The following is a 19,155-nucleotide window of genomic DNA, read 5'->3' on the forward strand; positions in this document are numbered from 1 at the left end:
GTAAAAATAAATCAAGTTCCGAACGAGTTTTTGATTTTCGATAGTCATTTATGTGGTCTTCTGGTTTTTACAAGCAGTATCTGTTCAAATAGCCTTGCAATCCCTGATGTTCGGACTGAAATATTCCTCATCATTGAAAAACTTCTGAGACAATCTCTTTCCATCAATTTTTTTATCAAAGAAATCAATGAAAGCAAAAATTGTTACGGACAAAATTTCAACAAATACAATTAGCAGACATGGCCAAAAAGTTTTCCTATAGGACTCTCTGATGGAAGACTAATGTTCGTTTTATGCCTGCCTTCAACTTTTAGGTCCTGATGACTTCAACAATGCATTCTACAATATGTATGTATTTGCAATAAAGTAAAAAAAAAAAGAAAGATGCCTCTTGTATGGGGCACTTGAATCTGATGCAGTCTTTAATTCAATGTGGCATCTCAGCACTGCAGCGGTCTGTGATACCAAACAAATTTTTGAAGACGCTCCTTTCAAGTCCTTTTTTTCGATATGAGCAATTCAGATGTAGAACATGCCTCTTTAGTTTCAAAGTTTGAACAACATATTAATTTCATGTTTAGAAAAAGTTTGTAAGATTTCATTTACTAGACAAGTTAATCTTTGCTATTCATAATTTAAGAACAACACTTTCTCAAATTACTTGGATCACTTCTTTCGATGATGAATTTAATTACATTAGGTAGTTAGTATTTTTTTTGCAAAGCATAGACATAAACTAAAGCTAAGCAATGACCACATAAAGTGTCAGCATTTCCTAGATTTTTCAACTACAGAGAAAAAACTTGATGTATTTTTACTTCCTGGTGCATCTCATCTGCTTTAGATTTAGGCCTTTTTTATTGAGATTGCCGGGTTCACACACCTTTTATTACAAAAAAATGCCATTTTATAGGTTAAAAACTTCATGCATTATAATAATAATATAAACGGTAGGACTAAAAACTTTTCATAAATGAAAGATAAATGTCATAGTTGGAAGAAACATTTTCCGCAGTGGGATTATTAAACGAGCTTGTTTGGTTTCAACAGAGCAAAGTCTATATTAGCAGGCTTTTGTTTCTTAGAAGGCGCAATTTAGGAAAATATATTGCGAGAAAAATCTAAGTCGAAATTGAAAACTAACAGAAAAAAAACAACTTCTAGGCTATCAGAATTGCTGGTTTTGAACACCTAGTTACAACTATGTAAAAAATCAATACTATAAAAACTGTTATCTCCGTTTTTAGACTACGGCAAGTGACTCATATTTCATTTAACCGTAGAGAAAACGAATTCCAAAGTTCTTGAAAATTTTGAGCTCTCAGTTTCCACTTGATAATAATTTTCGATATGACCACATTTTTTCAATAAACAGCGATTCATTGAAAAATAATTTTTTGCTCCAAAGATCTGAAGTTATCATTTTTAGAGCTTTTTATGGAGGTCACAAAATGGGTCTAAACGAATTGTTGAATTATGAGGTGAGCCCTCGTTAATTATAATTTCTGCTGAAGTATATACGTTCAGTTTTATAACTTTACCGGTGTTTTGGCTCACAAATTGCATACCTAACAATTGCATTTCCAAAAAAATTCACTTTCAGCTCTATTAACATCAATGCCTAATGATTAACAGCATTCACTGCCGTTTTACGAAGCCATTTATAGACTTTACATCTCAACCACGGATTAAATTTTCTTTTCTATAAGAAAGGAAAGCAGCTAACAGTTTAATTGCGGAATTGCAATTGCAAACACAATCAATATGCTCTATTGACATCATTTATCATTATAAACTTTCTTCTATTCTGTAATTTCAATCAATGAAAAAACAAAGATGGGTACAGAAAAGATAGCAAATTTCTCTCGTTTCTTTATATTGAAAATTGCTTGTTAATAAAAGTAGTTGTTTTGATCTCACTCTTTTTTCAAAAGATTTAAACAAATTTTTTGAGATATGAAACTTTCGACAAATTCTTTCAAAAAAAAATTGACGATAAGAAAACAGCATAACTTTTTATTTAGCAGAATCATCAAATCTCTTCAACTTTGTTATAATTCGAAGCTCATCTTGATTTCGGTTCTTCTCTTATGGAAATGGAGATTCAGCGAGACATTTTTGTTTGCTTATTCAAATCTTTTCAAGGAAGAGTTTTTTTGTGAAGCAGCACATTAGTATTGCTCAATTGTTTTCGATAAGATTTACCAAATGTATGTTTGCTTGAGATCTCATTCCATTAGGCTAAGCTGGATAGATTGTCGAAAATATTTAGAGGACTACCTTTAATGCCTCATTGGATACTCTTCTGATTCGGCCCCCAGCTCAGTGGAAATATATGCTTTATGACCCCCGAGCGAACGTGCACTATTTATCCATATTAACGCGCTATAAAACGACACATAATTTGTAAAAGGGGGTCATAAAAACACTGCTTGAAAAACTGAATAGATCCCCTCATTGATCAGTTTTGAGGTTAAGTTCAACCTGGCTTCTAATCGTATCATTAGAGCTCTGATTACATACCTCAAAGCGTAGTGGGGAAGAGAAAAATTTTTGTTTCATTTGCTAAAAAACCAATTGGTAAAATAAATCGAGTTCGGAACGAGTTTTTTTGGTACTCATTTATGTGGTCTTCTGGATTTCACAAGCCATGTCTGTTCAAATAGCAGTGCAGTCCTTTAGCTGCGGATTGAAATATTTCTCATCATTGAATAATTTCTGAGACAATATCTTTCCATAAATTTTGTAATCAAAGAAATCAAGAAGCAAAGTTTGTTACGGGCAAAACTTCAACAAATACAATTAGCAGATGTACAAAAAGGACGTTTCCCTATAGAATTTTCCGATGCAAGATCCTTTTGCACCTGCCTTCAAACTTTAGGTCCTGATGATTTCAACAAACGCATTCCACAATATCTATGTATTTGTAATGAAGTCAAAAATTAATGGTGCATCGTCATAGTTGGCAGAAAGTTTTTCAGCAGTTGGATTATTGAACGAGCTTGTTTGGTTTCAACAGAGCAAAGTGTACATTAGCAGGCTTTTATTTCTTAAGTAGATGCAATTTAGGAAAGTATTTTGCAAGAAATTGAAACAGAAAAGAAAACAACTTCTAAACTATCAGATTTTGCTGGTTTTGAACACCTAGTTACAATTATGCAAAAAATCAATCCTATAAAATCTCTTCTCTCCGTTTTTAGACTACGGCAAGTCTATAGAACAATGCAACCACTCATCTTCTGAGACTCAGATTTCAGTTAACCGTAGAGAAAACGAATTCTAAAGTTCATGAAATTTTTGAGCTCTCAGTTTCCACATGATATTAATTTTTGATATGACCACATTTTTTCAATAAACAGCGATTCATTGAAAAATAATTTTTTGCTCCAAAGATCTGAAGTTATCATTTTTAGAGCTTTTTATGGAGGTCACAAAATGGGTCTAAACGAATTGTTGAATTATGAGGTGAGCCCTCGTTAATTATAATTTCTGCTGAAGTATATACGTTCAGTTTTATAACTTTACCGGTGTTTTGGCTCACAAATTGCATACCTAACAATTGCATTTCCAAAAAAATTCTCTTTCAGCTCTATTAACATCAATGCCTAATGATTAACAGCATTCACTGCCGTTTTACGAAGCCATTTATAGACTTTTCATCTCAACCACGGATTAAATTTTCTTTTCTATAAGAAAGGAAAGCAGCTAACAGTTTAATTGCGGAATTGCAATTGCAAACACAATCAATATGCTCTATTGACATCATTTATCATTATAAACTTTCTTCTATTCTGTAATTTCAATCAATGAAAAAACAAAGATGGGTACAGAAAAGATAGCAAATTTCTCTCGTTTCTTTATATTGAAAATTGCTTGTTAATAAAAGTAGTTGTTTTGATCTCACTCTTTTTTCAAAAGATTTAAACAAATTTTTTGAGATATGAAACTTTCGACAAATTCTTTCAAAAAAAAATTGACGATAAGAAAACAGCATAACTTTTTATTTAGCAGAATCATCAAATCTCTTCAACTTTGTTATAATTCGAAGCTCATCTTGATTTCGGTTCTTCTCTTATGGAAATGGAGATTCAGCGAGACATTTTTGTTTGCTTATTCAAATTTTTTCAAGGAAAAGTTTTTTTGTAAAGCAGCACTTAGCAGCACAAAGCAGGTATCAGTTTAGTTGGGAAATTGTAACTGCAATCACAACCAATATACTCCATTGACACCATTTATCATTATAAACTTTCTTCTTTTCTTCAATTACGACCAATTAAAAAAAACAAAGATGGGTACGGAAAAGATAGCAAATTTCTATCGTTCTGACACGGAGTAACAAAATCGATCACAAAATCTATACTATTTTGATTTTCTATTTTTTCTAATTTGTATTTTTTTCTAATCTGTAAATTTAGAATTAGGGAGTCGATTGAAGTTGATAACATTTATATTTAATCCCATTGTTAAATCTGATATTTTTTCAAAATCCGATTGGCCGTTAAGTTTAATTTTGTAATTTGTTTTTGTTAATTTCCTAGTACATTTAGATCTTAATTCAAGGGTTTTTAAAAGTGTTAATAACTGAAGAAGCGTCCCCCTGTGTCCAATATCCAGTACTGCTTGCTTCATCAGTTTAATCCTGTGATACGGAATTAAATAAATTAAAAACTTGTCACCACGGTAAATTTAACTTTTTTTTTAAAAAAATAGTTTTGAGAAACATCAATTCATAAGGTGGTGAAATTTTTTAATATTAGCTGATTTTTCTCAAGAAAAAACATCCGAAACAACTAATAAAGTAAAATCACATCCAGAACTAAATTGGTGAGTATGAGTTTTTCTTAATTTTTTTAAAGGCCTAGAGGTCAAATTTAATCCCACTATGCCAGAGATTTCAGCATAATTTCCAATCGGAGAGTATGTTAGAAGCACACGCTTAAAACAGCAGAGGTTGCGGTCTATACACATCTTAAGTCAAAATTGAGCCTTCTGTTAATTATAAATTTAATACTCCGCTGGATCATAAAAAGTTTTGGCACTCCGAGGTACTAATTGAATAAATATATGTAAAAAGATTCGAATAAGTAACGAGAGTTGCTTATTTGGAATGATCAGCTCTTTGCACTTTCAATACAAATCGCTAAATGATTAAATAGTTTTTCTACGTCATACAACCGTTATAGGAATTTCCCGATTAAATGTTATCTTTATTGATTTAAACATCAATTAAAAAAATCTCTAAAAATCAGTGCAATGTGTAGCTTTTTTCTAAAACTTCGTGCAAACTTTAGCTGAAACCAAAAAAAATGAACCAAAGAGTCATAGTTTCAGATTAACTATCACACTGTTGTTACTGACTCATCAGCAATGGTTTTCCTTATTCAAAATATCTGTCCTCAGTAGTTTTGCTGGTCCCGTTCTGCTGGCTACTTCTCTCTCTCTCTCTCTCTCTCTCTCTCTCTCTCTCTCTCTCTCTCTCTCCCTGTGTGTATAATTCTCTCTCTCTCTCTCTCTCACTCTCTCTCTCCCTGTGTGTATAATTCTCTCTCTCTCTCTCTCTCTCTCTCTCTCTCTCTCACTCTCTCTCTCTCCGTCTCTCGCTCTCTCGCTCTTTCGCTGTCTCTCTCTCTCTCTATCTCTCTCTCTCTCTCTCTCCTCTCTCTCTCTCTCTATCCCTCTCTCTCTCTCTCTCTCGCTCTCTCGATTTTTCTGTCCTTCCCTCTCCTCTAGAAACTTTAGAAGTCATGGGTAAAATTTAAAGACCAACTATTGCTTACTTCCAATGTACAATTTCAACAAAAAAACTCAAGAAATAATTCGGTTTTGGACAGAAATGTAACGCTGTTTCTCTTATTTTCAGTTAATTCAAACTACTACTCGCCAATTTCGGTCTATTTTTTAAACAATCCCTTCAAAAAACAAATAAAAGAGGAAGATGAAAATTAATTTCACAGAGTAAAATCTCAAAAAATAAAGTTTTTTGTAGTTCAGCTGGTACGAAATGGATTCAAAAAATCTTATGATGGCTCGGACAAAAAATGTGTGCGAACAAAAAAACATTGCATGAAAGTGAGGTTGCGTTTCAGTTTCTTGATTTGGCTGCTCAGACAGGACCGAGTACGATTTTTTTAAAAAAAATGTAACGGTTCAGCCATCATACAACCTTCTTTGATTTCGTAGTAGGCCATATTTGATGGTTAGTAGCCATACTTCGATCATATTAAAGGTCCTGGAAATTATGAACAAATCTTACACCAGACTTGAAGGCCAAAAAGTCAAAGCAGTCAATTCAGATAGAATTCGAAAAATGTGTCTTGGAAATCATGGTAATAAATGACACATAAAAACATTGACTGGCACCGAAATTTCCATATTATTCCCTTCGTTAAATTAATAAAGAGGCTGAAGTCTATATATTGCTTTTTCAGTGCGCTAAAGAAACTCTAGATGTTACAAGTAATTAGAAAATTTATTCGAACATATTTGCAAAAAATATTTTTTTGTTTTTTATTAAAAGAAAATTATAGATATGAACTGGTTCAGAGGATATCCGAACGAATGTGACATAGATAGATAGACTCACTTTTCTTTTTAGCACCCAATTATGCCAAGAATATTATTTCACAACAGGATCACTAAAGCATGCCAGAAAATCAAATAAGTGCTGCCATATCGATAGAAATTAAAAAATTATTTGAAAGGGAAAAAGTTATATGATTTCTGGTAAACATATCTTCAGGCGGAGGAAGGAGGGCGGGGAGTGTTGGGAGGGCGTTCAAAATGTAAGACTAAGTCAGAACTGTCCGTCCCACCATGAACCTGTCTCCTGACAACAGCTTCGTTGAATTGCATAAATAGAGAATTGTAAGGCGTATGAATCTAAAATAAAGATGGTCAGTTGCTTAATCCCATCCCGTCTTTACCTGTTTATCCCGTTTTTGAGGACGAAAAGTTAAAGGGATCTGGCGAAAAATTAGTTAAGCAAAAATTGGATTGAAAAGACCATAGGACTAATATAATTGCCTAATTGTTTGATAGCAATTAATAACATTTAGAGCAGTAAGTTTTGTAATGAATGGGCAAAAAAAGAGTGAAAAGAAATCTTCTGTGAAAAATTTAAAATTGATTAATTATTATTTCTACTTTGAAAATAAAGAGATATAATCAACAACTATACAAAATGCCGAGAGGTCAGTGATAAAAATAACAAAAAAGGAAAAAAAAATTAGGCTTGAGATAAGTTTTAACGATTGCTCCAGATCATCATTTCCACATATAAATAGAGAAGACAGAATTGGGAATGTTTCTGTGGTCTAATCCAGAGTCGAATAGAATTGCGAGAGTGTGTGGGGGAAGAAGAGTTTAGATATAGTCCACAATGCCAATGGCATTAATAGAGATGAGATTCCAGTTGTCAATTGATTGGCCCGTCCACAATGTTTCGAGTCTTCCTAAAACGTTCAATTTGTCCGAATCCAATTATTCAAAATTTAAGAAAACGTCCGATCAAAACTTGCAGCAAAAATTTCAGTAAAACATTTTTTGAGCTTCTTTAAAAGAATCTGAAACTGCGCTCTCTACTCGTGACAAAACTTCTGTTAACTTTTGCGGCTTTGCAAACAAAATAATGACATCTAAGATTTAACCTCATGTCTTAATAAGTACTGATTGAGTGAAATTGCAAGTCTTGGATTGGTACTGTATCAGAGCACTGATCATTTAAATTTTAGGACTTGGCACGTCTCGAATCAAGTCTCGGCTCTATTCAAGTCTTGAGCCAAGGCTTGGTCAGAATTTTTAGCGCAGTTTTTTTCCTTCGTATCGACAGAAAAAGACAGCAATTTACAAGAATTTGCCTTCAAAATTCTCCAGAGTCCAGAATAAACATATAAGCAAAAAAGCGAGCACTCCCGCAAAGTTAATTTGATAGAAAACGAAAAAGTTCTGATATCGGGCAAAAACACCTGTCATGGCCAATTGTTTCTGCCTATTGAAAATTAGATTGGTATCCTAGTGAATATATGGAATTGTTTAAGTTGATAGATTTCCATATAAGAAATAACTTGATCAGACAAACAAATTATTCTAGATAGGCTCGTAATTCTGACCAACTGAAATTCCTTATTTAGAAACTTTTTCTTCTCAAAACTTACTTTACTTTGCTTATTAAGTGCGCGATAATCAAGACTAGCCAAAATCTGGAACTCAAGGCCTGCCAATTATTGCCCAAGAATTGACTCAGGACTTGTCAAATAGTGGCCAAGACATGACTTTTTTCATCATTTCTTTTTAAAACTCTGTTTTGCTTATTAACTGCGCCATAATCCGGTCTGGCCAAGTCTTGGATAACACACTCAGGATTTGCCGAGTCGTGGTCAAGACTTGACTTAGACTTGAAAATCTTCAGTTCTTAAGACTTGAAATAATTTGTGATCAGTACTGATTTGTCACCCCCAAAACATGTATTTCACTGGAGAAGTACTGATCAAGACTTGAAACTCAATTCGGGAAGTTATTGCTTCGCATACTGTTATGTATTTGCAATGACAGCAATTTCTGTTGCCTAAGTTTCTGTTTGTTTGAGTGTTGTGTAAACGACTTAATTGAGTCCATGCCAAATTCTTTTTAAAAAAATATAGATATCTTTTTAGGCTTACTATCTTTTATTATCAGGTTGCCTGATTGAGAACAAGTGTTTACACGCAATGCTCAATGCTAAATTTTCTATTACATTTTTAAAAAATCCATAATGAAGGCGCAAAATAAAATTAAAGGAGGTTGGCACGTTCCAACTCCAAAATGTGATTCAGATCATTTCAATGTTTTTCGTGTTGAAAGTTACTAGAATTTTGAATAATAGAATTAGACTTAAGGTAACCCAGTCATATATGGTTTGCATGGTTTCTTGTAGTCATTCAAGAATCCTTCAATCAATATCCCTAAGTTTTTGATAGCAATAAGGCTGTCATCTCTAATTTATTTCACAAAAGGATCTGTCCTGCCCCACCCCCGCCCAGCAGTTTCTTTTATGGTCCACAGTAACAAATTATTTGTTGTTCTTTATTACGTTACCTTGTTAAAAATAGTAAGTGCGCCAGCTGCACATAAAAGTGGTATGTATGCCCACTTAACTAATGAGCAGAAAAACGACCTTGTTGCGTTGAAAAATTACACAAAGTTAGTCACTGCGACAGACAACTCTAAGTTAAGTTTACGGGAATCATATATGCGAGCTTTTGATCTTGCGTCAGCTATTTGAAATAACTGTTTGGCGATAATATACAGGAAGTTTTTAGAAATGTAAAACATTGAATTGAATAGCTCAATTTGATCCGTTTGTGTAGACCAAAATGGCGGCGACGGGGGGGGGATGAGGACTGAATAGTGCAAAAAATTCGAATTTTTTCTTTCGTTCACCCAATGTTTTTAAGCCCCCATTACAATTTATTTTTGTTATATAGCTCTTTACTATGTAAAAATTAGCACGTGGGCCTGTGAGCGCAGAATTTATTTGCCCAGATGGAGGGGTTTTATATCCGCACTATAGAAGAATTTTTGTATTTGAAAGAACTGATACTTTTAAAATTAATAAATGCCATAATAAAAGGGCTAATTTCGATTTTAAAAAGACACAGGCTCACAAAAAAAGTTTCCCGACTCTCAAAACTTAATGGAGACCATTTCAATGTTTTTCCTGCGGAAAACAAATAAATAAGCAGAAGAAAATATGTGAACGTTTTATCCAGGGTCAGTTATTTCATGAACAAACTGTGCGGCAATAATATACCAGAAATTTTAAGAAATACATATCAAAAGTGGAAATAATGAGGTCAATTTGACGAATTTTGTAAATCAGAAGATTGGGGGGGATATACCCGAAATTTTCAAAATTATATATCAAAAATGGAGATGATTAGGTCAATTTGATCAATTTTGCCGACCAGAAAATGGGGGGGGGGGGGGCAGAATAGTGCGAATTTTTCGTTGTAGTTAAAGCAACTTACTCTTTGATCGAATGAGTGACACTCGGGCGGTCTCATCCTGTGTTTCTTCTCACTCAGTCTCACACATCTCTCTTCCTTCATAGCATACTGTTTCTCCCTCATTCCCATATCCATAGGCTGCATCCTACACCTGCAGTCTATCTTGTTCATCACCACCACCAACACCAGATTAGTGTCATCTATCGACTGCAGAAGGTAGTCCCTAAACACCCCCAATTCAGCAATTCCGACTATTTCTTGCATTCGAAGACCAAGCATACCGACCATTAAGTCGCCAATCCTACATTTTGAGCCAGCAAATTTGCTTGCTGAAGTCAGCTTTGTCCGCTCTCCTATTCTTTTTAGAATATTGTTTTACAGACTTTTGTGAATGTATTTGTGAAAGAACGGCATGCTTGGCTTTAAACAAGAAATTGTTGGTACGGTAGTTTTCAAACGTAAGAAATTGTGACATTTTCTTACGTTTAAAGCCAAAATTACCGACTATTTCATATATTTGAGAAACAAACATACCGACGATACCAAAGAAAAAACGGAAGGATGTTCGTCATTTTTGTCCAACTCAAACTGCACAGTGCGTGCAATCACGAAAATCTTAATAAGATCCCGGATATTTCACAATGCAGTCCCGGCAAATAAGTTGGGAAGATCCGGGGATCTTACTGGGAAACTAACCGGGGATTGTAAGATAGGGCAATATAGACTAAGATCCCGTACTTCCCGGCAGGAAACCCAGGAATTTTAATATTCATGACAGGAAATGCAGGTACAAAAGACAATCCCTGCCGGAACTTCGGGAAAATCGGCATGACCTTACCGTGAAAAAAGAGGATGTTAAGATTCCTGTCAGGATTTGCGGGAAATTGTATGGGATTTTGAAAGATTTTTTGAGATCCCCGACTAGATAGCTGGGAAACCTGGGAAATTAGGGAGCTTGTCCCGTAATAGGGAAACTGCAGAAAGTCCTTTGTCTAAGATTTTTGTTTTTTCTAATAACACAGTTTTGTTTTCGCATATTTATTCACATCCTCCTTATTCGAGTTTTCACTTTTTCGTACATTTTTCCATAGCCACTACATCCAATCTTGCCTTCAAATTGGTCTCAAAAACGTAAGGACAGTACATTATAGTAATAACAATATTTTTGAATTGAATAAACAATAATATTAATAAATCATTCTAAAATTAACTTGTTTTTTATGGTATCAAAAACGAATTTTTTCTGTTTTCAAATTGACTAAATGAAGCAACATCGTAAAATTCTTTGAACCTTCTTTTGAAATGGTAGATTTGGTTGACTTTAATACATATGCCTAACAAAGGTCTTCAAAATTTTTTAATGGTTGAAAGTTTCGGTATCACAACTTTGAATGATTTTCTACATCTAAACAAAGGAGTGATTCTGAAGCGTTAGCTCTGAGTCAACAAAGTTAACAGGGTTACTAAATTTCCCAGGTTTCTCGCTATGTATAGCGAAAAAATTCGAGGTCCCGGGTGTTTCGCTATTTAAACTAAAAAATTCAAAATTCCCGTGTCTCTGGCTACTTTTATCAAAAAGAGGTAAAGGAAATCCTGGGTTTCCCGCTAAATCACCCATCAAAAATCAATGTTCCCAGGTTTTCTGCCACGATTACCGGGAAAAGTTAAGATTCTCGGGTTTCGTGCCAAGATTACTGGGCAAAGTTAGGATTCCCGGGTTTCCCGACAGGGTTTCAGGGATTCTATGCACTGGGTTATCATACCGACAATTTTCTTAACTTTAAAACGTCAATTTTTGAACTAGAGTTTTTGTTGAAATTTTTATATACCCAGATCAATGCAGTTTTCAGAGAAAAAAAAACGGTTTTCAAATTCCCAGAAAGTCAAAACAAATTCCCAGCAAGTCAAAGAATCATAAATAGCCATTGTATGGCAAGTAAGATTGGGATATATGACATTGTACGGTCAAGGGGTACTCTCTGACATCTGTGGGGCAATTAAATCAGAACTGTCACAAAAACAGGAGACTGGGAGAATCAAGTTCTAATCTGTGAGAAGCAAATAAATTTAAAGAAACTTAAAAGTCGTATTTGTTGCAACAATTTATAGTTAAATTTGCCGCATTTCTCGCTAAAGTTCAGCACAAAACCGCTATAAATTTTTTGTCACCCCAACCCACAGCAATTCTTAGATTATTTCCCGGAGAAATCTGGAACCCGGTAAGTTTATGCCCCTGGTATAATAAGTTTCGGTCAAAATTAGTCCTCTTGAATTAGGAGTAATTATCGTGTTGCGTAACCTCGGTGCCTACCTTGTACACTTCTCTGACAAATCGTTGTCGTGTGGGGAATGAAGGGGGGTGTTGTGGGTGTTGTCCTGACAGGGAAAGCTGTTGGCATCTGGTCTGTTGCTGGGCTGGGAGAAGTCCCTGAGGAAGACACTCTTCTCCATGTCACAGGGGTGATACTCATGCTGCTCTATCTGCTCCACTCTGCTGCCTACACACAATTCCCTAGTTGAGAGCAGGTCTACTTTAAGAAAAGACTTATAAAGTCGAGCTGGGGGGGGGGGGGGGGTATTTCCCTACTTTAAATACACGGTCGACCTCCTAGTAAGGGTCGACCTAAATTATTTTCATAAGTCGACCAACGGTCTTTCCATACCCAATATCGGTCGACCACGCCCAAGTCTATGCCTCGACTTATGAAAAGACTTTAAAAGTCCAATAGGGGGGGGGGGGGCAATATTGACAATAATTACACGGTCGAGCTTCCTAGTTAAAGTCGAGCTAATATCTTTTCATGGGTCTAGCTAAAATCTTTTCATAAAGAAGAAAGTCCAGCTAAGGTCTTTTCATGGGTCCATCATTAGTCATTTCATAACCAACAAAGTCGAGTTAAGGTCTTTTCATGGGTCCACCCTTAGTCTGTTTTTTATTTTTTCCTGCTTCGGTACACACAGAAGCAGAACCGGAGCAAGACTAAATAGCTTTGCACCAGAACAGTCCAACTCAAGAACCAGTTGGAAAACTGCCAAAAGCCTTAAAACTGTTGTCAAATCTCAAGATAATTAGTTAGTGCAGCTTGAGTATATTACTTCATTACTTGTTTCAATGAAACCAACTAGCTTAAGTGTAATTCTCCTAGTACCAATAGCCGTGACAAAATTTCGGTGTTAATCAGTTTGTTCTCCCTTCCAAAATTATGAGCTATCTTTTTTAAAAAAAATGCAGGTTTTTGAGGGATTTGTGGTTCTTTTGAATTGTAAAAGGTGAAGGATCATACAAGCTGACTACGTTATAAGCAATCTTGCACGTAAAATGTTAATGGCAAAAAAGCAGACTTTTGAAAAGGCTAATGATGGACCCATGAAAACACTTTAACTCGACTTTGTTTGCAAAGATTATGTCGAGCTTAGGTCCAGCACAAATTTTGGGTCGAGCCAAAGACTTTTGTGGAATTTTGAGTCCAGCTAAAGTCTTTTGCGAAGAATCTGATTCGAGCTAAAGTCTAGAATGTCTTTAAGTCCAGCTAAATTCTTTTCATTGCTCAAATGAGTCGATTATGGTCTTTTCATAGTACATTTTGGTCGAGCATTGTTTTTTCATAAAACTTTACCTAGACCTGGACGGTCTTTTCATAAATAATTACACAACACTTGTAACAAGTATTAAACCCTAGTCCAGAAGGGCGAACAAAAAACAACGTAAGCAGTTTCAGGTATTCTTTCTTCGGTTTTATGTTAATTCAGTTTGAAATGAACGAAATTGTCGGTATGTTTGGTCTCGATCGTAATAAAGCATTCGTATGTTCGGTTTTGAAAGATTCGGTATGTTCAAAAACCACCATACCAACGCTTTCCTACGTTAAAAATCAAATATACTGACAATAAATTGATATACTGATGATACCGAAGAACAAACGTAAGAGTTTCATCGTTTTTGTCTTACTAAAACCGAACACGCAGTCAACTTTCTTACTTTTAAAGACGACAATTTCTGAACTAGGGAGAAACAAGCCATCATAACATCCGCAAACATGCCCACACAGACCCACAAACAACCGCTCACACACTAACACGAACATACACACACACACACTCAACATAAACATACATACAAGCATACAAAATACATACACACACAGGCACGCACAAACGCGCGCGCACAACAACACACACATACACACATACGCACGCACAATAAAAACAAACACACCCACACACACACACATACACACACAAGCACAATAAACACACACACACACACACACATACACACACACACACACACACACACACACACATACATACATACACACACATACACCTCATATTGTAATCTATAGAATTCGAAAGATATTTTTTTATTGAATTGGCAAGAACATCCTGATCTAAACGTTTTTGCACAGATCAATAATTGAACTGAGTTTGTTTTTTTTCAGAACACGAGTTTGAAACCAAAAAATTTAAACAATTACACAACAAATTTTCGAAATAAAAAATGATCATCTCTCATTTTAGAGTGATCATACCAAATAATTTTGATTAAAAATTTGTCAACAAGTGACTACAAAATTTTTCAAATATATATTGCCTTTATATAAACTCAATGTTCTGAAATTCAACTTTAGTTTCTTTCCACAAAAGAATAGAGAGTCACGTAGGGTCACTAATTTACAAGCAGGAAGAAACAAGTCAATGAATGCCTGTCTACCTAGTAGCGATTCATCATGTTCTCCTCAATTATCTAGTCGCAATGAAAACAATTTCTCGTTTCTCGTTGCTTATCTCAATTTGAATTGAATTTATAGTGCCACTTAATAGTATTATTGCGGTCAAATTTTCCTTCTAAAAAATTGAAATTCCGCCGTTACAATTTTGTAACCTAGCAGGGACTTTTGGCTTTTTTTTAATAAGGCATTGGCTTTTTTGTTTTTCCTTGCACCGGTTAATGACACTGTTGAAAAGAGCTGCGCATGACTCTTAAAAAATACTACATTTCGACTTTCAAATACTATAATATGAGTAATAAAAATTTTTCAAATGGTGTCAGCAATTAGCTCTATTCTATATCAATAATATTCCAAGCACATGCACAGGAAAAGACGCATATACCATGATTTACACCGTTACCTATTACTTTTCGTGAGCTTTTCATACGCGAACTTTAAATCTGTGTATATCGTAGCTAATGAAGGATATAACGTAGCTTTTGAATTTAAAAATATATATTACCTCTGCAAATCGTTAGTTAAAGGGCAATTTCACAAATAATTCGGTTTTAGATTGAAAATTCTGGAGACAATTGTCACAAAAGTAACAAAAAGTGCTCTTAAAAGTGTTTATAGCAATTAGATTAAACGGACGTATATGGGAAAAAAATATCTTTTTCTGCCTATGATAACCAGTAACAGAAGATTAAGAAAGTTTTTGCAAAAAAATGAAATGTGGATGAAAAGTTCAGGTTATGAAAAACGAAACTTTTGTAATCTTAGTCATGCTTATGAAGTTCAAATGACGACAAATTTATCGTATTAATAGGTTTTCAAAAATTTTCCGAAAACTTGTCATTGTTGACTACAAACTATGAACATGTGCAATTTTTTCTTGAGATTTTACCTAGAATTGAAACTCAAACTATTGATAAAGAAGCTAGAGCAGAAAAAGAGTAATGATTTAAGCTGTTTCTTTGAAGTCGGAATCTGTTATTTTTATTTGAGTTAAAAACCACCACGGAGTTTGATTCGTTAAATTGTGATCAATAGTTCCACTCTTAGTTGAAAAGTGGAATCTGATTTCCTCCGCAAAATACTTTTAGCAGAAGTGCATTCTGCAAAATTCCCGTATTTAGATTTCAATTAATTGCAGTATAATCTCCGATTTTAGTAATCAATGCTGATAACAAAGTGTCTTAGTCCCTTCTGCCGGTACATTTCGCTTCTCTTCGGCATTGCTTCTCCTCAAAAAGTATTCAAATTTTGTGAATTACCGCCTTACCACCAAACGTAAATACTAATCAAAAATTTCGGAAGTGTTTTCTATAATAAGCTAAATAATTGCTCGAGAAAAGACATTGAACGCTTCGATCCGGGCGAATCCTGGTTTTCTATAGCTATAACTATTATTTCAAACTGTCAATGAGTCCGACCAACTTGTTTTGTTTGTAAAAGACCTATAACTGTGACTGTTTTTGTCGTACTCCGCAATCAATCTTTTTGTTCTCAATTCCTCGAGGAAAATATTCGATTTTGTCATTATTTTTCACAAACCTTGTTCTGAGATTAGAGGTAGAAGCGAGCATGTGTGTAAAATAGTTACATTAAGCGAATTTTGTTCAAATTTTCTTCAAAAGTCATTCAGTCAAATGAGTGATTTCTATATATGAACGAGCTAGGGAGTTTTTTGGACTCATATTGATTTGTGACCTGGTCAGATGAGGGCGAAAACAATTACAATTTTTATATCCCAATTTAAATATTGTTAATACATCAATTAAGGACTGACTGTCATGATTCAACCCTGTTATGGGGTGGGGTGGGGGTCACTTAATTTGATCGTGCACTGACTGTGTGTGATGATGTTGTGGATGTTGAAGGCAGTCTCTTCCCAGGGAGTTATTTGGAGTATGAGTTGGGACAGGGAGAAGGAAGAGAAGAAAGAAGAGAGAGATGAGATGGTTGCTGTGATGTTTGAGAGAGAGTAGATCAGATTGACTGTCAGTTGCAGTAGTACATTCATCACAACTGTCCACCCACTCAGCATAAAACCCAACAACTGAAACAAAGACAACATTGTGGATATTTGAAACACGGACTAAACATTACGCCTCAGAGGTATACCCAAATCGTCACGGGTAAATCTGCCTGATCGGTTCATCTCTTGTTCGTTTTTCCTTAGCAAAAGTGTCTAAATTTTAACTTTGTAACTGAGATACAAGCTCTGTGTATAGATTAGTGGCACATTCTTTCAATCTGGCCATTTGTGTCAATAGCTATATTTGATCTGGCACAGTGTGCCCAAAATTTGATCAATTCAGCCATAATACTCGGTAGTGGGCTGGGTCCGCCTGACACCCCCGCCCGAAACCCGCATTTTTTTTTTGGGTAGCGCATCTCTTCCTAGTTACTGAGCTGGGGTCATTTACCTAGCTCAAATTTTTAACACCAAAAGACTGTGGGTTAATCGGGGGGGGGGGGGGGGGGGACTTTGTTGAAAATTGTATGACCATTTGGCAATTTCACAGCAAACGTTTCAACCAAATAGTTTTTTTTGCTCCTGTGATAAAATTGCATGCTTTCCAAAAGTTTACGATAACTTACGGAACAAATCGGAAAAACCATTTATCCACTTAAAATAATTTTACAGCCTCAAATTACATAAAATGCTCAAAATTTGAATGACAAAAGAGTAACAAAAAAGTCAAATTTTGTACCTTGAAAATCGAATGAAAAATATAAATACATTCGACATTGTAGAATTTTTCAATCGTTTTTTATTAAAACTCCAAAAGGAAATGATAGCTCACATTATCCGTTTACAAACTTTTGGCAATAATTTTTTTTCTAAGTGGACGGTAATATGGCTTCAAATACCAACATTTTCCGACAAGGAAAGGCATAATGAATTGCGAGAGGTATCCTACGGGTTCCAAATTTTAGAAAATTTGCCCGGACTTGAGTCATAGAGCATTTCAGCGCTGAAATAGCAAATTTCAAGAGTAAAATTTTAATTCAATTCTCAAACATTGCAACTCCACAAAATTTTAACATTCTTGATGAGCTTTTTTTCTTCACTATGATTGTAATTAAGTCATAGATTTCGCACAGACAAAACTTATCCTGTATAGTCAGAAAAATTTTTATACCCCAAAACCAACTCTTAGCAGCATAATGTCATACTTTTGTAGCTTATAACTGGCATTTATTATAGTAGAAAACACACTCTTTATACAAAAGTTATTTTGTAGGCGGTTACCTCGAAGTCCATTTAGCTTAGTGGCTACGACTAACGACACAAACCAAGTGCAACACGTACCCATGTAAGCATATAATGCAAATGCTGCTGGCGGGAGTTAAGCTAAACATATTTTTCATGCAGTAAATTTAAGTCAAAAATCACCTCTAGCCGTTGTATATTGTGATACGAACAGAGTATTGGCCATCCACAAAAAAAAACAGAATGACGCTGGACTCATTCAGCGCTGATTTGCTCTGCCACCATCCTCCGGGTGATGTCAAAAAAGTTATACCACCAAAACTTTGATTTAAAGTAAAAGAAAATGGCAAGAAACAGACTATAAACCCAACATTGTAAAAATTAAAACCACAATATTGACATGAAAAATACGAAATCAAAGCATTACACAGCAAAAGCATATTTCAATTTTCTCGGTGAAGTTTGACCGAGAGTGTATCTAAATACCGCTTCGTTGTTTTTATACAAGAGACTTACAAAAACGTTGTAAAATTTGGTAAGATCCAAATGCTAGGCTAGTCAAAATGTATGTAACCGATTTCCTTGGGTGAAAAACTGTTAAAAATTGTTTCGGATCAGCCTTTGCGGAGAAATGAAAAATATACTGGTAAAAATATTTGACTTTCACTAGGCTTTGAACGATCCATTGCAAAATGTCACAAAAACTTCGCACACGAATCAACAATTTATCTCAATTGAAGCTAACTTAAGCTTCAATTTTCCCGAATAAACCAAAAGTTCCCAAAATGTAGCTTCTCACATCTTCGTACGATAAACGAAGATAAATAGTTTGTGGATCTTGATAACAATATAAAAGTCCTTTAATTGCAGTTCATAAGTAGTTCTGCAAGTTCCATTGAGGACATCATTTTCTTGCATTTTAAGGGAAAGTTTACTTTTTAGTGGGATGCATAGAAAGAAAAAATCTTCAGCAGACAGTTTACAATAAATTTTGTCATAAAAGTAGAGATATTATAATAATGAGGCAATTATCCAAGGTTCTCACATCTGTATACGGATAAGACATATAGACAGTGATCATAAATGTTTATTACCACCGATTAGACGAGGGGTGGGGTGCTATTTGAATAATACGGGTATATATATTTCCAATTATTTACCGTTTCTGTGGTATGTATATACTTACCCTTGTGGGTAGGTGGTGTTGACTGAAGGGGGAGGAGGGGGGAGAGGGGGC

The sequence above is a fragment of the Convolutriloba macropyga genome, chromosome 7, assembly GCF_964194025.1.
Source record: "Convolutriloba macropyga chromosome 7, txConMacr16.3, whole genome shotgun sequence".
In the NCBI taxonomy this organism is placed as follows: Eukaryota; Metazoa; Xenacoelomorpha; order Acoela; family Convolutidae; genus Convolutriloba; species Convolutriloba macropyga.